Source organism: Scyliorhinus canicula, unplaced genomic scaffold, assembly GCF_902713615.1.
Source record: "Scyliorhinus canicula unplaced genomic scaffold, sScyCan1.1, whole genome shotgun sequence".
Lineage (NCBI taxonomy): Eukaryota > Metazoa > Chordata > Chondrichthyes > Carcharhiniformes > Scyliorhinidae > Scyliorhinus > Scyliorhinus canicula.
The window spans coordinates 112,548-135,868 of NW_024055665.1; positions in this window are offsets into that span (position 1 = coordinate 112,548).

The following is a 23,321-nucleotide window of genomic DNA, read 5'->3' on the forward strand; positions in this document are numbered from 1 at the left end:
ACCATGTTGGCAACAGAAACTGTTGGAAGATCTCTCCAATATCTCATAATATTGTGATGGATGTATAGAAATAAAGAAAGGCAGACTATCAGACAGAGGATACATTTTGCAATAGATAAACATGGATATTTGTGTTTTCCCCTTGATTCGTCCATGGGATTTGGGAGTCTCTGGGAAGATTAGCATCTGTCGCCGGTCCCCAGTACTCTTGAGGTGAGTGGTTTGCTGGGTCATATTAATAGACATTGCAGAGTCAGTCGCATTGCTGTCCGCCTAGAGTTACATGTCAGTGACACCAGGTAAGGATGGCAAATTTTCTTCACTGGTGAAGCAGAGGTGTTTCCAAGTTCACCATTACCATGTATTTCAGATTTGTTCATATTCCACCAGCTGCCTTACGCCAGATCATTGACCTCGGCCTTTGGATTACCAGACCAATATCATCAATACTATGCCACTGTCTGCCCCCACACCACACAAAAAGGAATGATAATGTTGATGCTCGAATGAACAATACATCAATGCCGAAATATTTTGTTCGTGGAATCAATGAATGATTTGATAGATGTATCGACAGATAGGCCTGACACATGCTGTTCTCACCTTGTGCTTGACTACTTCGTAAATTGAACAGGTCCTGTTTTCCTTTGTGTCAGTCCAATACATTCAGTTCCTCCAGATTTTATGGGTGAAAAAATCCCGACGCTATCGGGGAAATATTTGTTGTGTTTCTGTCAGTCCGCAATCTATTCTGGGCTTCTGTTTCTGTATTTATTTACATAAGCAACTCCTTGGTTACAATAAAGTGTGCATGGTAGCAAAACCAGATAGACATAGTAGTTATTGATTATTTTCAACTCAAAATAGCGATTTATTTTAAGTCAGTTGGTTCAAAATGAAGAGAGACTTCTTGAACGTCCGACACATGTTATTTAATTCAAATAAAAAAACATTTAAATTCAGAATTCAGTTTGAAAGTTCAGATATCACAATCAATGAAGCTTCTTTTAATAGGCTGGTATACCACAGACGGTTAATCTGATTGAAGATTTCACTCATTTGAACTGGATAATTGAAAATATCAGTCAGTAGAGTGACCTATAATCACATTAATCTCAGAGTTTCCAACGTTTCACTACTTGCATTTTAAAATGTTAACATTTCGAAAGAACTTGCATCAATGGGACGCATTACCCGACAGTAGGTTTTTCCAAAACACTTAAAACTCATTGATCTACTTTTTCTGAATTTAGAAACTGTTGTAATGTTGGAAGTACAGCAGGTAATTTGAGCACAACAAGCTCCAACAAACAGAGGTATGAAGCAGAGGTGTTGACCTTGGCAGCACAGTAGCATTGTGGATAGCGCAATTGCTTCACAGCTCCGGGGTCCCAGGTTCTATTCCGGCTTGGGTCGCTGTCTGTGCAGAGTCTGCACATCCTCCCCGTGTGTTTGTGGGTTTCCTCCGGGTGCTCCAATTTCCTCCCACAGTCCAAAGATGTGCAGGTTATGTGGATTGGCCATGATAAATTGCCCTTCATGTCCAAAAAAGGAAAGAAAAAAAAGTGGGCAGCACGGTAGCCTTGTGGATAGCACAATTGCTTCACAGCTTCAGGGTCCCAGGTTCGATTCCGGCTTGGGTCACTGTCTGTGCGGAGTCTGCACATCCTCCCCGTGTGTGCGTGGGTTTCCTCCGGGTGCTCCGGTTTCCTCCCACAGTCCAAAGATGTGCAGGTTAGATGGATTGGCCATGATAAATTGCCCTTAGTGTCCAAAATTGCCCTTAGTGTTGGGTGGGGTTGCTGGGGTATGGTGATAGGGTTGAGGTGTTGACCTTGGGTAGGGTGCTCTTTCCAAGAGCCGGTGCAGACTCGATGGGCCGAATGGCCTCCTTCTGCACTGTAAATTCTATGATATCTATGATAGTGTTGGGTGCGGTTACTGGGTTAGGGGGATAGCGTAGAGGTATTGACCTTGGATAGGGTGTTCTTTCCAGGAGCCGGTGCAGACTCGATGGGCCAAATGGCCTCCTTCTGCACTGTAAATTCTATAATTCTGAATGACCAGCTAATCTGTGATTTTAGTTGAAGAATGCACAATGGTTGAGGATACTCTGGAGGACAGGCCTGCGCTTTAGATTCATATCAATGAGATTTTGTAACTGGTCATCCACATGAAAAGTGAATTGGTTTCTCTCTGGGCTGGTGCTCATTGGCCTCGTGTGGAATCTTCTTTTGTTGATTTTGTTTTAGATTACCCAAATCCGCAGTACTATGCACTGTTTGTATTCCGAAAGGGACCATGACCATCACTGACAATGTCAGCATTATTCTTTTACTTATTTATAAACATTTTATTGAGGTATTTATGATTTTATTACAATAAAAGAAGAAACAATGTACATACAAATATAAACATAGTGCAAAGGCCGTCTCCCTTCCTCACAGGTCCCACCTTTCTTACAAACTAATCTAAACGAAGCTAGACCCTAACCCCGCCCCCTTTCTGTTGACAGTTAATTTCCCCAAAAGAAGTCGACGAACGGCTGCCACCTCCAGGAACCCTAACATTGACCCTCTCAAGGCGAACTTGATTTTCTCCAAACACAGAAAGTTAGCCATGTCCCATAGCCAGGTCTCCGACTTTGGGGGCTTTGGGTCCCTCCAAGCTAATAATATCCGTCTTCTGGCTACCAGGGAGGCAAAGGCCAGAACGTCTGCCTCTTTCTCCTCCTGGATTCCCGGGTCTTCCGACACTCTGAAAATCGCCACCGAAATCTCCACCGCTGGACTCGGTGCAACCCTTGTTTTTAACACCGTGAAAATCCACAAACATCCACAAACCCCTGTCAGAATCTTCTAAGCTTCTGGCATTCCCAGAACACATGGACATGTTTGCTGGTCCGCCTGTATACCTTGCACACCTGTCTTCTACCCCAAAGAACCTGCTCATCCGGGCCACTGTCATGTGGGCTGCGTGAACGACCTTAAATTGTATCAGCCTGAACCTGGGACATGTTGAAATGAAATGAAACTCGCTTATTGTCACGAGTAAGCTTCAATGAAGTTGCTGTGAAAAGCTCCTAGTCGCCACATTCCGGCGCCTGTCGGAGGAGGCTGGTACGGGAATCGAACCGTGCTGCTGGCCTGCTTGGCGTGCTTTAAAAGCCAGCGATTTAGCCCAGTGTGCATCCACCCAGAGGCCATCCTCTGTCTCTCCTCCTAACTCCTCCTCCCATGTGCGTTTCTGCTCCATGGCCTGCGTTTCCCATAACAGCCTCCCCGAACAGGCGCCGGAATGTGGCGACTAGGAGCTTTTCACAGTAACTTCATTGGAAGCCTACTTGTGACAATAAGCGATTTTCATTTCATTTCATTTCATTTTTTTTCATTTTCTCTGACCCCATGAGTTCTTTATAAATATCCGAAACACTTCCTCTCCCACCGATATTCTGGAAACTACCCTGTCCTGTATCCCTTTGGGTGGTAGGAGCGGGAAAGTTGAGAAGTGCCTGCGTATTCCTGCACCTTTCAGTACCTAAACTCATTCTCTCCCGTCAATTCAAATTTTTCCTCCAACTCCCTCAGGCTGGGAAAACTCTCCTCGATAAACAGATCTCCCATCCTCTCGTTCCCTGCTCTTTGCCATCTCCAAAACCATCCATCCAGCCTCCCCGGGGCAAACCGATGATTATTGCAGATTGGAGACCAGACGGATGCTCCTTCTGCTTCCACATGCTTCCTCCATTGCCCCCAGACTCTCAGGGCCGCCACCACCACAGGGCTGGTGGAGTGCCGTGCAGGCGGGAAGGGCAGAGGCGAAAGTCAGCATTAATTGTCCATTCTGAAAAGGCGCTCGTGAATCATGTTTATGAAAACTCGCACATCGGTCGGTTTTAATTGGGTTTGCCTTTCTGTTGCAGCTTAGATTAAATTAAGTGGCTTGCTCAGAAATTTCACAGTCACATGTAGGACAGACCGGTTAAAGAAAGAACATCTCATCTCCCGAAGGGCGTTAATGAACCAGATGGGCGATGACTAAATTTCGGTCGATTTTAGATTGTCATTAATGATACAAACAATAGACCTATACACGGACGACAGGATCGCAACACTGGACGAACTGACAGAGAAATTTCGGCTAGCTGGGGGGAACGAGCTGAGGTACCTCCAGCTCAAAAACTTCCTACGAAAGGAGACAAGGACGTACCCACAACCGCCACGACAGACACTACTGGAAGACCTACTGGATGCAAGTATCCTAGAGAAACGGAACTGTAGCGACTTGTATGACCGACTGGTAGAAAGGGACGACGCTGTACTGGACGCAACAAGAAGGAAATGGGAGGACGACCTAGGGATAGAGATAGGGTAGGGACTCTGGAGCGAAGCACTACATAGGGTCAACTCCACCTCCACATGCGCAAGGCTCAGCCTGACACAACTAAAAGTGGTACATACAGCCCACTTAACAAGAAACCGTATGAGCAGGTTCTTCCCGGAGGTGGAGGACAGATGCGAATGGTGCCAAAGAGGCCCGGCCAACCGCGCCCACATGTTCTGGTCTTGCCCCAGACTTGTGGTGTACTGGACAGCCTTCTTCGAGGCTATGTCCAAAGTGGTGGGGGTGAGGGTGGAGCCATGCCCGATAGTGGCGGTCTTCGGGGTTTCAGACCAGCCAGATCTATTCCTGGGGTGGAGGGCAGACGCCCTTGCCTTTGCCTCCCTGATCACCCGCCGTAGAATCCTGTTTGGCTGGTGGTCAGCAGCACCGCCCAGAGCTGTCCGACCTCTCGGAATCTTTCCAAATGGAGAAAATCAAATTCGCCATCCGGGGGTCGGACGACGGCTTCCACAGAATGTGGGAGCCATTCATACAATTGTTCCGGGACCTGTTTGTGGCCAACGAACAAGAGGAAGAATAGTCGGGTGGCCAAAAATCAGGGGGAAAATGGATGGGAATCGGGGGAAGGTTGCCCGGGGGGGGGGGGGGGGGCGGCTGCGGGTTCGTTATGGGGGTTTGATGGCTAGCTAAGGCCCAAAACCAAACTGTAAATACATGCCTATAAACATGTGCCTCGGCCATATTGGGGAATGTAAAATATGTATGCCGGCTAAAGGGGAGCGGCCGCAGTTATTATTACAAAGATGCTTACCTGTAAATATATATGTTAATTTTTCCGTGTTCTTTTTCTTTTTTTTTTCTCTCTCTAACAATTTGTAATTTGTTCAATATGAAACATGAAGACTGAATAAAAAACATTTTTTAAAAAATGATACAAACAATTTTATGTCCGATTTATTAAATTAGTGAATTGAAATGCCACAAGTTGCCGTTGTGTAATTTGAATTTCTCTCTCCAGAGCCTTGATTCACGCCTCTGGATTGCTAATCTAGTAATTATATGACTGCTCTATCCGTTTTTATTAATTTAGGGGATGTGGGTGTCGCTGGCTGGGCCAGCATTAATTGCCCATCCCTAATTGCCATCCACTAGGTGTTGGTGAGTTACCTTCTTGAACCGCTGAAGTCCCTGAGGTGCAGTTACACCAACAGTGCTGTTGGGGAAGGGGTTCGAGGATTTTGATCCAGGAATAGTGAAGAAACAGCGATGTATCCGAAACGAGCCTCTTATGGACTGCTGGATTTATGGACTGATCTGATCTAGAACATAGAACATAGAACAGTACAGCACAGAACAGGCCCTTCGGCCCTCGATGTTGTGCCGAGCAATGAACACCCTACTCACGCCCACGTATCCACCCTATACCACTAACCCAACAACCCCCATTAACCTTATTGATTCGGACACTAAGGGCAATTTAGCCTGGCCAATCCACCTAACCTGTTCACACACCTTCTCTACTGAGGAGTACTGCACTCCAGTATGCTTCATCCAATGCCTGTGACTATGTATTTACATTGTGTATTTTATGCTTTCCCTATTATGTATTTTCTTTTCATGTACGGAATGATCTGTCAGCACTGTACGCGGGACAATACTTTCCACTGTATCTCGGTACACGTGGCAATAAACTAATCCAATCCAATGTTTCCAAGTTGAGATGGTGAGTGACATAGAGGAGAAACTCCAGATAGAGGGGTTCCCACGTCTCTGCTTCTGTTGTCCTTCTGCGTGGCAGTAGTCCTGGGTTTGGAAGGTGCTGCCTAAGAAACCATGGCAATTTCCAAAAATGCAGCTGGTAAATGGTACGCACGGCTTCCACTGTTCGTCGGTGGTGGATGGATTGAATATTTGTGCAAGGGCTTAAAATCGAGTGGACTTCTTTTTCCTGGATGGTGTCGAGCTTTTGGAGTATTTCTGGACCTTCACTCATCCAGGAAAGTGGAGAGCATTGAATTGCACTCCTGATTTGTGCCTTGTAGGTGGTGGACAGATTTTCGGGCGACAGGAAGTGAGTTCCTCTCCATCAGATTCCTAGCCTTGGACTTGCTCTGGGAGCCACAGTATTAATACGGCGAATCCAGTTAAGTTTCTGATCAATGCTAGCCCCAGGGTATTGATTACGGGGGTGGCACCGATGGTAACGCCATTGAACGTCAAGGCCGATTGTTAGATCCTCTGTTGTATGAGATGGTCATTGCCTGTCACTTGTGTGGAGTGAGGTTTCCCACTTGTCAGCCCAAACCTGAGTATTGTCTGCATTTACAGCTTCATTATCTGAGGAGTCACGAATGGTGCTGAATACTGTGATCATCCCCACTTCTGATCTTATGCTGGGAGGGAGGTCATTGATGAAATAGTGGAAGATTGTCTAGAACACTGCCCTGAGGAACTGCTGCAATAATGTTCAGGAGCTGGGATAAGTGATCTCCAGCAACCACAACCATCTTCCTTTGTGCCAGGTATAACTCCAACCAGAGGAGATTATTTTCCCCTGATTCAGATTGACCCCAGTTTTGCCAGCACTCCTTGATGCCATAATCGGTTAAATGCTGCCTTGATGTCAAGGGCAGTCACTTTCACCTTACCTCTGACATTCAGTTATTTTGCCCGTGTTTTAACAAAGGCTCTAATGAGGTCAGGAGCTGCGTGATCGTGGCGAAACTCAAACTGTGCCTCCATGAGCAGGTTATTGCTGAGCAAGTGCCGTTTGATAGCACTGTGGATGAGTCCTTCCATCGTTTTGCTGATGATGGAGAGTACACCGATAGGGCAGTAATTAGTTGGGTTGGATTTGTCCTGTTTCTTGTATACAGGACACAACTGGGCAGTATTCCACATTGCCGGGTAGATGCCAGTGTTATAGCTGGGCTGGAGCACGTTAGCTGGGGCTGCGGCAAGTTCTGGAGCACAAGTCCTCAGTACTATTGCTGGAATATTGTCAGGGCCCATAGCCTTTGCAGTCAGTATCCAGTGCCTTCAGCCGTTTCTTGATATAATGTGGAGTGAGTTGTATTGGCCGAAGACTGGCATTTGTGATGCTGGGGAGCTCCGGATGAGACCGAGATGGATCATCCATACGGCACTTCTGGCTGAAGATTGCTGTGAATTCTTTGATCTTGTCTTTTGCACAGATGTGCTGGACTCGTCCATCATTGGGATTGGGGATATTTGTGGAGCCTCCTCCGCCAGTGAGTTGTTTAATTGTCCACCACCATTCACTGCCGAATTGTGACAAGACTCTCGGAGTTAGAGTTGATCCGTTGGTTCTCGAATTGCTTAGCCCTGTCTATTAATTATTCCTTATGCTGTTTGACACATAATTAGCCCTGTATTGTAGTAATTTTAGGTATGCCTGGTGTTGCTCCTGGCATGCTAGCCTGCGTTGATCCCCTGGCTTCAGTTTCAAAATCCTAGGGGTGCACATCACCAAATATCTGTCCTGGTCCACTCACGTCAACGCTATCACCAAGAAATCACAACAGCGCCTATACTTCCTCAGGAAACTAAGGAAATTCGGCATGTCCACATTAACCCTTACCAACTTTTACAGGTGCACTATAGAAAGCATCCTATCGGGCTGCATCACAGCCTGGTATGGCAACTGCTCGGCCCAGGAACGCAAGGAACTTCAGAGGGTCGTGAATACCGCCCAGTCCATCACACAAACCTGCCTCCCATCCATGGACTCCATCTACACCTACCGCTGCCGGGGGAAAGCAGGCAGCATAATCAAGGATCTCTCCCACCCGGCTTACTCTATTTTCCAACTTCTTCCATCGGGCAGGAGAAACAGAAGTCTGAGAACACGCACAAACAGACTCAAAAACAGCTTCTTCCCCACTGTCACCAGACTCCTAAATGTCCCTCTTATTGACTGACCTCATTAACACTACACACCGTATGCTTCATCCGATGCCAATGCGTATGTAGTTACATTGTATATCTTGTGTTGCCCTATTATGTATTTTCTTGAATTTTGTTTAATTCCCTTTTCTTCCATGTACTGAATGATCTGTTGAGCTGCTTGCAGAAAAATACTTTTCACTGTACCTCGGTACACGTGACAATAAACAAATCCAATCAAATCCAATCCAATCGTGGTAATGGTAGAGTGGGAATATGCCATACCATGAGGTTTCAGATTGTGGTTGAATACAAATCTGCTGCTGCTGATGGTCCACAGCACCTCATGGAGGCCCAGTCTTGAATTGCTAGATCTGTTTGAAGCCCATCCCACTTAGCACAGTGGTAATGCCACACACCACAAAGTCGGGTCTTAGACAAGGACTGTGCGGTGGTCACTTCTACCGATACTGTCATGGACAGATGCATCTCCAGCAGGCATATTGTTGAGGATGAGATCTTTGCAATTGCACAATTGATTCTATGTTGTTTTCTTCGTTAGTTCTGCAAAACCTTTGCATATATCTGCTTACAATGTAATATGTCCCTTTCCCTACCATTGCAGCAACCTGCCTATGTTCCTTTGAAATTCTACACTGCGATCATGACGGACTACATTACAAATTCTGTATCATCTGAACATTTAGAATATGCGCCCTGTACACCAAGGTCTTGACTGGAATACATATGAAATGAAATTCGCTTATTGTCACGAGTAGGCTTCAATGAAGTTACTGTGAAAAGCCCCTAGACGCCACATTCCGGCGCCTGTCCGGGGAGGCTGGTCGGGAATCAAACCGTGCTGCTGGCCTGCTTGGTCTGCTTTAAAAGCCAGCGATTTAGCTGAGAGAGCTAAACCAGCCCCTGCTAGAGAGCTAAACCAGCCCCTGCTTGGGAAAGAATGAAACACTTGCTGCTCTTTGGAAAGTTTCACACTAACTTGACAAGTGCACTATAGAAAGCATCCTCTCTGGCTGCATCACAGTCTGGTATGGCAACTGCTCGGCCCAAGACCGCAAGAAACTTTAGAGAGTCGTGAACACAGCCCAGTCCATCACACGAACCCACATCCCATCCATTGACTCCATTTATACCTCCTACTGCCTTGGGAAAGTCGGCAGTATAATCAAAGACCCCTCCCACATGCCTTACTCACTCTTCCAATTTCTTCCATCAGGCAGGAGATACAAAAGAGAACACGCACAAACAGATTCAAAAACAGCTTGGTTCCCGCTGTTACCAGACTCCTGAACGTCCCTCTTACGAACTGACCTGATTAATACTACACTCCTCTATGCTTCACCAGATGCCAGTGTCTGTGCATTTACATTGCGTACCTTGTGTTGCCCTTTTAGGTATTTTCCTTTCATGTACAAATGTTCTGTTTGAGCTGCACGCAGACAAATACTTTTCACTGTACCTCGGTACACATTACAAAAACAAACAACTCCAATCCACGATATCCGTTTCCACGTCATTAATCCTGTGACCTTCACTCTGCTCCCCCATCCACCCCTCCCAAAGGTCTTAAAGTTACCGTGGGTGTGTTTGAGTGAAGCGATAACTTAAAAATAAAACATAATCTAGACTACGTCAGGTTCCAGGGTATTATAATTGGCACAACTTTCAGAATCTTAGCCATTATCGGCGAGGGCATGGTTTAGTGCAGAAATAACTGACACGTGGGAGGGACGGGTTTAGTTTTTTATTTCGTGCAGTAATAACAGGTACAGAATTTAGTGTCAAAAAACATGGAAATGAATACGAGCAATCAAAAACCCGATAAATATGAAATGATTCACGTCGGCACGGTAGCACAGTGGTTCGCATTGTTGCGTCACTGTGCAAGGTCCCAGGTTCGATTCCCGACTTGGGTCACTGTCTGTGTGGAGTCTGCACATTCTCCTCGTGTCTGTGTGGGTTTCCTTTAGGTGCTCTTTTCTCCCACAGTCCCTAAAGACATACTTGTTAGGTGCATTGGACATTTTGAATTCTCCCTCAGTGTACCCCAACGCCGGGGTTTGGCGACTAGGAGATATTCACAGTAACTTCATTGCAGTGTTAATGAAAATATACTTGTGACACTAATAAAGATTAGTATTATTATTATGTAAACAAAAGCATTATCTTACCTTGCCAATAAGTAAGATATGGTCTAATGCAATATAAGCGGACACGTTGGTAGAAACGGGGCATTGAGAAAAACACGGTCACCGTGGAACACTAGAGAGAGAGACATGATGCATAGAGAACAGCGGCAAATCGTCCAATGAAATAATTCCTAAGTCAAGAGTCAGTATAATAGAAATTGAGACGTTCTCTACTGTCATAGAATCAGAAGCAAGGCCAAGTCTTAATAAAAAAAACTGAAAATATTCCAGTGCACAAAAAACTAAGTCAGAGTTTTGTGTCAAAGCTACAGAGTTAATTTGCGAACAACTGAGATAGAAGTAGAGTGATATAAACAGTTGAATGGTGTAATGTAATATACAGGACATAATCTAGTGTAATGAAGCAGCGGTGGGATTTCATGTAATGTGATCAGAGATAGAGTCTAATGCACCAGTAACTGGGCAGGGCCTCAAAAATGATAAATGCTGAGGAGCTAGTGCACTATTACGTACTGCAGGACCAAGACACACCTGCAAGACACACCTACAAAGATTTGCGTTCTGACACAGAATCAACAGGAAGAGAATAAGAACATTAGAACTAGGAGCAGGAGTAGGCCATCTGGCCCCTCGAGCCTGCTCCACCATTCAATGAGATCATGGCTGTTTTTTTGTGGACTCAGCTCCACTTTCCGGCCCGAACACCATAACCCTTAATCGCGTTATTCTTCAAAAGCTATCTATCTTTATCTTTAAAATATTCAATGAAGGAGCCTCAACTGCTTCACTGGGCAAGGAATTCCATAGGTTCACAACCCTTTGGGTGAAGAAGTTCCCCCGAAACTCAGTCCTAAATCTACTTCCCCTTATTTGGAGGCAATGCCCCCTAGTTCTGATTTCACCCACCAGCGGAAACAACCTGTCCGCATCTATCCTATCTATTCACTTCATGATGTTAAATGTTTCTATAAGATCTCACCTCATCCTTCTAAATTCCAACGAGTATAGTCCCAGTCTACTCAACCTCTCCTCATAATCCAACCCCTTCAACTCTGGGATTAACCTAGTGAATCTCCTCTGCACACCCTCCAGTGCCAGTACGTCCTTTCTCAAGTAAGGAGACCAACACTGAACACAATATTCCAGGTTTGGCCTCACTAACACCTTATACAATTGCAGCATAACCTCCCTAGTCTTAAACTCCATCCCTCCAGCAATGAAGGACAAAATTCAATTTGCCTTCTTAATCACCTGTTGCACCTGTAAACCAGCTTTCTGTGATTCATGCACTAGCACACCCAGGTCTCTATGCACAGCAGCATGCTTTAATATTTTATCGTTTAAATAATAATCCCGTTTGCTGTTATTCCTACCAAAATGGATAACCTCACATTTGTCAACATTGTATTCCATCTGCCAGACCCTAGCCCAATCACTTAACCTACCCAAATCCCTCTGCAGACTTCGAGTATCCTCTGCCCTTTTCGCTTTACCACTCATCTTAGTGTCATCTGCAAACCTGGACACATTGCCCTTGGTCCCCAACTCCAAATCATCTATGCAAATAGTGAACAATTGTGGGCCCAACACGGAACCCTGAGGGACACCACTAGCCACTGATTGCCAACCAGAGAAACACCCATTAATCCCCACTCATTGCTTTCTATTAATTAACCAATCCTCTATCCATCCTACTACTTTACCCTTAATGCCATGCATATTTATCTTATGCAGCAACCTTTTGTGTGGCACCTTGTCAAGGGCTTTCTTGAAATCCAGATATACCACATCCATTGGCTCCCCGTTATCTACTGCACTGGTAATGTCCTCAAAAAATTCCACTAAATTAGTTAGGCACGACCTGCCCTTTATGCACCCATGCTGCGGCTGTCCAATGGGACAATTTCTATCCAGATGCCTCGCTATTTCTTCCTTGATGATCGATTCCAGCATCTTCCCTACTACCGAAGTTAACCTCACTGGCCTATAATTTCCCGCTCTCTGCCTACCTCCTTTTTTAAACAGTGGTGTCACGTTTGCTAATTTCCAATCCACCAGGACCACCCAGAGTCTAGTGAATTTTGGTAAATCATCACTAGTGCATCTGCAATTTCCCTAGCCATCTCTTTTAGCACTCTGGGATGCATTCCATCAGGGCCAGGAGACGTGTCTACCTTTAGCCCCATTATCTTGCCCATCACTACCTCCTTAGTGATAACAATCCTCTCAAGGTCCTCACCTGTCATAGCCTCATTTCTATCAGTCCCAGGCATGTTATTTGTGTCTTCCACTGTGAAGACCGACCCAAAAAACCTGTTCAGTTACTCAGCCATTTCCCCATCTCCCATTATTAAAATAGGAATCGACTCTCATATCATTCTAGACACAGCCAGGTCCACTAATAAAGCCATGATGTGGAGATGCCGGCGTTGGACTGGGGTGAGCACAGTAAGAAGTCTTACAACACCAGGTTAAAGTCCAACAGGTTTGTTTCAAACACGAGCTTTCGGAGCACGGCTCCTTCTTCAGGTGAATGGAAAGGCTTGTTCCAGAAATGTTTATATAGACACAGTCAGAGATGCCCCGGAATGCGAGCACCTGCAGGCAATCAAATCATCAAAGATGCAGAGAGAGAGGTAACTCCAGGTTAAAGAGGTGTGAATTGTCCCAAGCCAGTTCAGTCGGTAGGCCTCTGCAAGTCCAGGCTTGTTGGTGGGGGCCGAATGCAATGCGACATGAATCCCAGATCCCGGTTGAGTCCGCATTCATGCGTGCGGAACTTAGCTATAAATTTTTGCTCAGCAATTTTGCGTTGTCGCGTCTCCTGAAGGCCTCCTTGTAGAATGCTGACCCGGAGATCAGAGGCTGAATGTCCTTGACTGCTGAAGTGTTCCCCAACTGGAAGGGAACAGTCCTGCCTGTTGATAGTCGCACGATGCCCGTTTATTCGTTGTCGCAGTGTCTGCATGGTCTCGCCAATGTACCACGCTTCGGGACATCCTTTCCTGCAGCGTATGAGGTAGACTACATTGGTCGAGTCGCACGAGTATGCGCCGCGTACCTGGTGGGTGGTGTTTCCACGTGTAATGGTGGTGTCCATGTCGATGATCTGGCATGTCTTGCAGAGATTACCCTGGCAGGGTTTTGTGGTGTTGTGGTTGCTGTTCTGAAGGCTGGGTAATTTGCTGCAAACAATGGTTTGTTTGAGGTTGCGCAGTTGTTTGAAGGCCAGTAGTGGGGGTGTGGGGATGACCTTGGCAAGATGTCCATCCTCGCTGATGATGTGTTGGAGGCTGCGAAGAAGATGTCGTAGTTTCTCCGCCCCAGGAAAGTACTGGACGACGAAGGGTACTCTGTCAGTGGTGTCCCGTGTTTGTCTTCTGAGGAGGTCGGTGCGGTTTTTTGCTGTGGCGCGGTGGAACTGTCGATCAATGAGTCGAGCGCCATATCCCGTTCGTACGAGGGCATCTTTCAGCATCTGTAGGTGTCTGTTGCGCTCCTCCTTGTCTGAGCAGATCCTGTGTATACGGAGGGCTTGTCCATAGGGGATGGCTTCTTTAATGTGTTTCGGGTGAAAGCTGGAGAAGTGGAGCATCGTGAGATTATCTGTGGGCTTGCGGTAAAGCAAGGTGCTGAGGTGACCGTCCTTGATGGAGACGAGTGTGTCCAAGAATGGAACTGAATTTGGAGAATAGTCCATGGTGAGTTTGATGGTGGGATGGAACTTATTGATGTCATCGTGTAGTCGTTTCAGTGATGTCTCGCCGTGGGTCCAAAGGAAAAAAATGTCATCGATGTATCTGGTGTATAGCATCGGTTGAAAGTCCTGTGTGGTGAGGAAGTCCTGTTCAAACTTGTGCATGAAGATGTTGGCATATTGAGGTGCAAATTTGGTCCCCATGGCTGTTCCGTGCGTCTGGATGAAGAATTTGTTGTCGAAGGTGAAGACGTTGTGGTCTAGAATGAAACGGATGAGTTGCAGAATTGCGTCTGGAGATTGGCAGTTGTCGGTGTTGAGGACTGAGGCTGTTGCAGCAATGCCGTCGTCATGGGGGATGCTGGTGTAGAGTGCCGAGACATCCATTGTGACGAGGAATGTTCCTGGTTCAACTGGTCCATGGGTGCTGAGTTTCTGTAGGAAGTCCGTCGTGTCGCGACAGAAGCTGGGTGTACCTTGTACGATGGGTTTCAAGATGCCCTCGATGTGGCCAGAGAGGTTCTCACACAGGGTCCCATTGCCTGAAACGATAGGACGGCCTGGTGTGTTGGCCTTGTGTATTTTCGGGAGGCAGTAGAGATCTCCAATGCGGGGATTACGTGGGATGAGAGCACGTAGGGTGTTCTGAAGGTCTGGATCTAATGTCTTGATCAGTCTGCTGAGTTGGCGGATGTGTTCCTTGGTTGGATCTGCGGGTAACTGCCTGTAGTGTTCCTGGTTGTCGAGTTGTCGGTATACTTCTTTGCAGTAGTCTGTTCTGTTCAGTATGACGGTGGCCCCTCCTTTGTCTGCTGGTTTGATGACGATGTTGCGGTTGGTCTTGAGAGTGCGGATGGCGTTGCGTTGTGCTTGGGTGACGTTTGAGGCTGCCTTGTGATTGCGAGTGATGAATCTGGCATTGACACGACTTCTGACGGCTTGAGCATACATGTCGAGTCTAGGGCAGCGGCCTTCCGGAGGGGTCCAATTTGACTCTTTCCTTTTCGGTTGCTGCACTGCAGATATCGCGGTCTGCTGTTCCGGTTCATTGGTCGTGTCCCTGGGTTCGCTGTCGGCCTCTTGGGGTCTGTGGAAGAATTCCCGGAGCCTCATTCGCTTGATGAATTCCTCCGTATCTGCCGCGAGACTGATGGGGTCCATTTTGGTGGTGGTGCAGAAATTGAGCCCTCTGCTGAGGACTTCGATTTCGTCTGGTTGAAGGGTGTAGTCTGACAAGTTGACAATGGATTTCCCTGTATTGTTTTCGACTGTTGTACCGGGAGAAGCTTGATTGCTGCTGGTGGTGATGCCAAGTTTCTCAAGCTTCCTGTTCTTGGTGTGCATGTAGGTGGCATAGTATTGCTGTCTCATCTGTTTGGCGGTGTTCCGCAGCTGGTCTGCTGTGTCCTGAGCGCAAGTTGAGAATATGGCCTCTCTCTTGGTTTCCAGGTTGCGTCGACTGCTGTAGAGTTGGTGTACGAGGTGTTTGAGGAGTGTGACAGAGGTGCGGTGGCAGAGTCTTTCAGCGTAGTCTGTGTTGTAAGTCGACTTGAGTGGGTTTTTGATCTGTAGTCCTTTCGGGATCTTGTCTGCTTTTTTGCATCTTTGTAGAAACTGAATGTCAGTGTCTATATGCGCGATCTTCCTGGAGATCCTCTCCACTTTGAGCCGGCAGTTTGCGGTGTCAATGGTAGCCATGATGTGGAGATGCCGGCGTTGGACTGGGGTGAGCACAGTAAGAAGTCTTACAACACCAGGTTAAAGTCCAACAGGTTAGTTTCAAACACGAGCTTTCGGAGCACGGCTCCTTCTTCAGGTGAATGGAAAGGCTTGTTCCAGAAATGTTTATATAGACACAGTCAGAGATGCCCCGGAATGCGAGCACCTGCAGGCAATCAAATCATCAAAGATGCAGAGAGAGAGGTAACTCCAGGTTAAAGAGGTGTGAATTGTCCCAAGCCAGTTCAGTCGGTAGGCCTCTGCAAGTCCAGGCTTGTTGGTGGGGGCCGAATGTAATGCGACATGAATCCCAGATCCCGGTTGAGTCCGCATTCATGCGTGCGGAACTTAGCTATAAGTTTTTGCTCAGCAATTTTGCGTTGTCGCGTCTCCTGAAGGCCTCCTTGTAGAATGCTGACCTGGAGATCAGAGGCTGAATGTCCTTGACTGCTGAAGTGTTCCCCAACTGGAAGGGAACAGTCCTGCCTGTTGATAGTCGCACGATGCCCGTTTATTCGTTGTCGCAGTGTCTGCATGGTCTCGCCAATGTACCACGCTTCGGGACATCCTTTCCTGCAGCGTATGAGGTAGACTACATTGGTCGAGTCGCACGAGTATGCGCCGCGTACCTGGTGGGTGGTGTTTGAAACAACCTCGTGTTTGAAACAAACCTGTTGGACTTTAACCTGGTGTTGTAAGACTTCTTACTGCACTAATAAAGCAATCAGCCTTGTGTGTAATAACTGAAACATACTTAACGGCATTAAAATCTAAGACCTGGCCTAGCTGATGTCAATTGGAGTCATAACTGATCCGGGTTCGTCCCCAATGCAAACAATGACAATCAGAGTAATTACAGAAAAGGCATACCAAAATTTACAGAGAGGCGTGTCCTCACGAAAAAAATAAGGTGACAGATGCTAGTGCAAATACACCAGAGAAGTGGCCCAATGTAATGCGAACTGATACGCGATCTAGTACAGTCATAATTGAACCAGGGCCTACTGTAATTAAAACCTGATCAAGTGAAATATGAAAATACACTTTGTAAAGTTTAGCATTTACTGGCACAGAATCAATAGGAATTAAACCAATGACATGACGTCATGGGAGGTAAAAACGTGTTCAAACGACTTATGAAATGAGAAAAAAGCTCTGTGTAATACCAACATTGTTAGCAATACTTTCCCCAAAGTACTGGAGTGACCTGTGTTCAACAAAATTGGCTTTCCTCTCATTCAAATGTCTATAAAACCATTGTCGCTAATTGCTGAGGGACATCTTCTGCTGCAGGCCCCGGACTTCATCTAAAATCATTCATCAGTCTAAAGATTAAAGTCTAAGACTAAACATGTCAAAACTGCTGCCACACAGCACAAGGGACCTGGGTTTGATTCCGGGCTTGGATGAATGTCTGTGTGGAAGTTTGTAATTTCTCCTTCTGTCTGCTTGGGTTTCCTCTGGGTGCTCAAGTTTCTTTCCAGAGTCCAAAGATGTGTAGGTTAGATGGATTTGCCGTGCTAAAATTGCCCCTTAGTATTTAGAGCTGTGCAGATTAGGTAGGGTTACGAGGTTTGGGTGGAGGAGTAGGTATAGGTGGTGTGCTCTTTCAGAAATTCGGTGCAGACTCGATGGATCGAATGGCCACTTTCTGCACTGAAGGGTTTCTATGGTTCTATAGATGCGAGGTCGTGCCATTGTGGTATTGTCGCTGGTCCAGAGAACCAGGTTAATGGTTTGGAGACTTAGGCTCGAATTCTACTGCAGCAAATGGTGAAATGTGAATTGAATAAAAATCTGGAATTAAAAGGCTAATGATGACCAACCATGAAAACATTGTCGCTTAACATTCAAAAACGTTTGGTTCATTCATCTATTAAGGGAAGAAAATCTGTCGTCCTTCACTGGTACCGGCACGTGACACCAAAGCCTCAATAATATGCAGATGGACAATGAATACTGGCCCAAGAATTTTTAAATATCCACATAAATCGTGATAATTTGTAAATGAGAAGGTAGAAAGCTATTTAAGAAGAAACTGGCCGTGCATAAGGACAGAAAAGCATCTCCGGCATTCAAGTGGACGAGCAGATTCTTCTAAGTTGCTTGTGCCCCGCTTATGCCGAGTGAAAATTGTTGGAAGCAGCGCATGTAAATAGATCAAATTTTACAGAGATTATCAGTGCAACACAGAAACATATTCGTGAGGAGACCGACGTTTCCCTTTTACATGTAGTTTCATTATGAAAACACCTTCCTGCAAGAATCAGAGGCGTGGTCGTCTCCAGTATAAACAGAGACAGAGTGCAGTGTAATATAAACAGAGACACGCATTGTGTAATATCAACAGGGATATTGCGGTTCTCTGTTCCCGCTACCATCGCAACCACGCCTGCGGGTTTTCCAGGCAGTGTGGTGTGACTTTGATGGGCAATTCCATTGATAAGCGGCAGGAAGATAGAATCTCACCACAGCCACAGAGAAACATGCGGCTGGGGGATTGGAGAATCCAGCCCACGGTCTGACGTTAAATGGACATGGCTGTGGTGGTTGTAGTTCAATCATCTCAGCTCCAGGATATCACTGGAGGAGGTCCTCAGAGTAGTGTCCCAGGCCCAACCTTCTTCAGCTGCATCATCAAGGATCTCCCTTCCATCATAAGGTCAGAAGTGGGGACGTTTGCGGAAGACTGCACAATGTTCAACATCATTCACGACTCTTCCGATAATGAAGCAGTCCATGTCCAAAATACAGAAAGCCCTGGACAATATTCAGGCTTGGGCTGACAGCATCATCTAGCATAGGACCTAGTGTAGTATGAAACGTTTGTTATATTGCAATATTACGCAGTATAGGCATGGCCATGCCCTGAATCTGTTTACAATTACGTGTTTATAAAAATTAATTTACGGGATGTGGGCATCGCTGGTTAAGCCAGCATTTATTGCCCGTCCCTAGTTGCCCATCAGAAGGTGGTGGTGATTTGCCTTCCTAAACCGCTGCAGCCCCTGAGCTGTAGGCACACCCACTGTGCTGTTAGGGTAGGAAGTCGAGGATTTGCGCCAGTGCACAGTGAATTAATGACGATATATTTCCAACTCAGGATGGTGAATGACTTGGAGAGGATCCCTAGGTGGTGGAGTTCACAGATATCTGCTGCTCCTGTCCTCTCGATGGTAGTGGTCATAGTTTTGGGCGGTGCTGTCTAAGGAACCATCGCACGTCCATGCAGTGCACCTTGTAGATAGCACACACCGCCACCACTGTTCGTTGGTGGTGGACGGTTTGAATGTTTGTGGAAGGGTGGGGAAAATCAAGCACACTGCTTTGGCCTGGATGGTCGAGATTCTTGATTGTTGTTGGAGCTGCTTCCACCAGGCAAGTGGAGAGTATTCCATTACACACCTGATTTGTGCCTTGTAGATGGTGGACAGGTTTCGGGGGGCCCGGCGGCGTTACTCGCTGTAAGATTCCTCACCATTTACCTGTCCTCATAGCCAAAGGCCGAATGGCCTCCTCCTTCTTCTATTTTCTATGTATTAATATGGCCAGTCCAGTTCAGTTCCTGATCAATGGCAATCCCCAGGATATTGTTTGTGTGGAATTTAGCGATGGTAATACCATTGAATGTAAAGAAGTGCTGGTTAGATTTCTATTCATGGTCATGTGTACCGAAGTACAGTGAAAAGTATTGTTCTGCCCATCGAACAGGCAGATCATTCAATGGATGCAAAATGATAAATGCACAATGTAAATACATGAACATAGACATCGGGGAAAGCAAAATGAACGTGGAGCTACAACAGCAGAGATCCACTCTTGTAGGAGATGGTCATTACCTGGCACTTGTGTGGCGCAAATGTAACTTGCCTCTTGTCAGCCCACGCCTGGATATTATCCAGGTCTTACTGCATTTGGACATGGACTGATTCATTATCTAAGGAGTCGTGAATGGTGCTGAACATTATTCATCATTCACAAACATCCCCACTTCTGACTTGATGATGGAAGCGAGAGCATTGTTGAGTCAACTGAAGATGGTTGGGCCTAGGACACTACCCCGAGGTACTCCTGCAGTGATGTTCTGGAACTGAGATGATTTACCTCCAACCACCACAACCATCTTCTTTTGTTGCAGGCATGACTACAACCAGCGGAGAGTTTCCCCCCTGATTCCTATTGCCATATTCGGTCAAATGCTGCTTTGATATCAAGGACAGTCACTCTGACCTCACCTCTGGCATTCAACTCTTTTGTCCATGGTTGAACCATAGCTTCAATGAGGTTAGGAGCTGAGGGACACTGGAATTCATACTGAGCGTCCGTGAGCCGGTTATTGCTGAGTAAGTGAAACTAAGGAAATTCGGCAACTCAGGAAACTAAGAAAATTCGGCATGTCCGCATTGGCTCTTACCAACTTTTATAGATGCACCATAGAAAGCATCCTATCTGGCTGCATCACAGCCTGGTATGGCAACTGCTCGGCCCAAAACCGCAAGAAACTTCAGAGAGTCGTGAACACCGCCCAGTCTATCACACGAACCTGCCTCCCATCCATTGACTCTGTCTACACCTCCCGCTGCCTTGGGAAAGCGGGCAGCATAATCAAAGACCCCTCCCACCCAGCGTACAACTTATTCCATCGGGCAGTAGATATAAAAGTCTGAGAACACGCACGAACAGATTCAAAAACAGCTTCTTCCCTGCTGTTGCCAGACTTCTCAACGGCCCACTTATGGACTGACCTGAATAATACTACACTCCTCTACGCTTCACCTCATGCCGGTGTCATTGTTTTTTATGACACTTGTGTTGCACTATTATGCATTTTCTTTCCCTTTCATGTACTAAATGATCTGTTTGAGCTGCTCGCAGAAAAATACTTTTCTCTGTACCTCATTACACGTGACAATAAACAAATCCAAATTCAAATCCAAGTGCCCTATGATAACACTGTTGGTGACTCCTTCCTTCACTTTGCTGACGACGGAGAGTAGACTGATAGGGCGTAATTGGACCTGTCCTGTTTCTGTGTACAGCACACAGCTGGGCAATTTTCTGCATTGCCTGGTCGGTGATGGTGTTGTAGCTGTCCTGGACTTTCTGTTACAACACACAGTTCATGTTTATTTCGGGAAACTGAGGCAACCCTCTACGTGACTGAAAAGATAGTGTGATAGACTGTAATTACGCAGAACAATGCTTTTCATTGTACCTCGGTACAAGTGACAATAAACCAATCCAATCCAATCACAACAAAGCTCGGTAACCCCGATCTCTAGTGGTACAGGCAGAACACAAACCAGGTTTCGAGTTTTATTCTGTATCGGGATAACAGGAAAACTGACGCGGATTTTGGTAAGGGAAGATTCAAGGCCGGTCAGACTATCGCAGAAAATAGGTTTCCTTCAACGGTCGCTCGAGCGGAAATCCAGGACACCGCTCTCTATTTCTGCGGGTTGACGATCACAGTAGTTTAAAACACATCTCCCGCTACACAAAGATCGTCTTAGTCTCTGAACAGCCACAGGCGTTCTCTCCAGTCTAAAAGAACCTGCGTTGCTTTGCAAGTGTCTGTTCATGCTCAGATTGAGTTAGTTATTTGTTCTGAGTTACAAATTTGTAGGTTCAATTCTCAGTCCATAGACTTCAGCCCACAATCCATGCTGCTTTTGGGTGTCAGCACTGAGGACGTGCTGGACAGACGGAGTTGCCACATTTCGGATCAGACCCTCTTCCGAGGGGCAGGCAGCTCTATTCTGCAAAATATTCTATACCAGAGGTCTTTCTGAAGGGTCCGGGGCCCATTCTCAGCGCTTAACATCGTCACTGAAATAATCACATTACTTTTTGTGGGAGCTTCTTGTACGTATAGTCGCTCATTTCTTACATTTCAGTAGTGACTGAACGTCGAATTATTTTATTAACACTTTAGAATATGTAGGGCAGGCTGGATTTTCTCGCTGTATTAGTACATATTTTAACCCTTGAAATTCCAGGAACTGTCTCAACTCCTGGAATCACTCGGATGATGTTAGTTATCTACCTTGTTGCATGGGTAAATGTAGCTCCTGCCCCTAAAAGAGTTGGGCCTTTCCGAGCAAAGTGGTTGTACTTAAACCCTAATGCGCTTTCTGTTGAGAGAACAAGGTCAGAGTGAACACAGATCAGCATGCCATTAAATTGATTTCGCTTCATTGACTTTCATTAAGCTCATCCCCCCATATTCTCTTTACACGCGTCCTTTAAAACAAAACGTTTAAGGTATAATGTTTGCTGCTGGAAAATGAAACAGAAAATGCAGGATGACAGTTATTTTGATCAAAACAATAAAATGCATGTGGATGATAAATTATGTGATGTGGAACTAATTTTCCGTGTTGTTTGTAAACACATATCCGGGTGTATTATTTTGCTTGTTAAAGGAAACATGGCATATTAACTTCAGTTGCTATTTATCATTTCCGTGAAATCCACCTGTGTTCACTGTGTATGACAGCGGGAGAAGAGCTGTTAAAAAACGAAAATCGTGATTTCAGATGGTTCATCTTTCAAACTATTTAACATATTTAGGGAGCAGGGAAGCCTTAAATACTGCAAGTATGAAAGCAAAATGCACGAACTAATCTGACACATAAATGCACGAAATAATTGGCCACCTAGCAGATACCGGAAGAGACGGTTTTTGAATTTGAGATCGGAGCCCAGCTCAATATCTTCCATCGGCAAATACCTTCGCCAATTTATAATGGGGTTGCTTAGCTCAGTTATCAAAGCGGCCGTGAAAGGGCAGCACGGTAGCATTGTGGATAGCACAATCGCTTCACAGCTCCAGGGTCCCAGGTACGATTCCGGCTTGGGTCACTGTCTGTGCGGAGTCTGCACATCCTCCCCGTGTGTGCGTGGGTTTCCTCCGGGTGCTCCGGTTTCCTCCCACAGTCCAAAGATGTGCAGGTTAGGTGGATTGGCCATGATAAATTGCCCTTAGTGTCCAAAATTGCTCTTAGTGTTGGGTGGGGTTACTGGGTTATGGGGATAGGGTGGAATTGTTGGCCTTGGGTAGGGTGCTCTTTCCAAGAGCCGGTGCAGACTTGATGGGCTGAATGGCCTCCTTCTGCACTGTAAATTCTATGATCTATGATAAGGAGCGACGTTAACAGTGTGGGTTCAATTCCCATGCCAGCTGAGGTTATTCATGAAGATCCCACCTTCTCAACCTTGCCCCTCGCCTGGGGTGTGGTGGCCCTCAGGTTTCTCGCCACCAGTCAGCTTTAAATCCAAAGGGGAGATCAGCCTTTGGGACTGTTACAAAATTGAATCATGCCCGTTCCTCATTAGAGGCCTGAAACCGTGAGTGAATATGTTATTTCACTGGCCCGTAGCCAAGGTGCAGGCTCCACCTTAATTATTCCTCCGGAGACTCTCATTCAGAATAAATGAGAGACGCTTTGAATCCGCCGCAGAGCTAAATTTGCGGCTTGGGT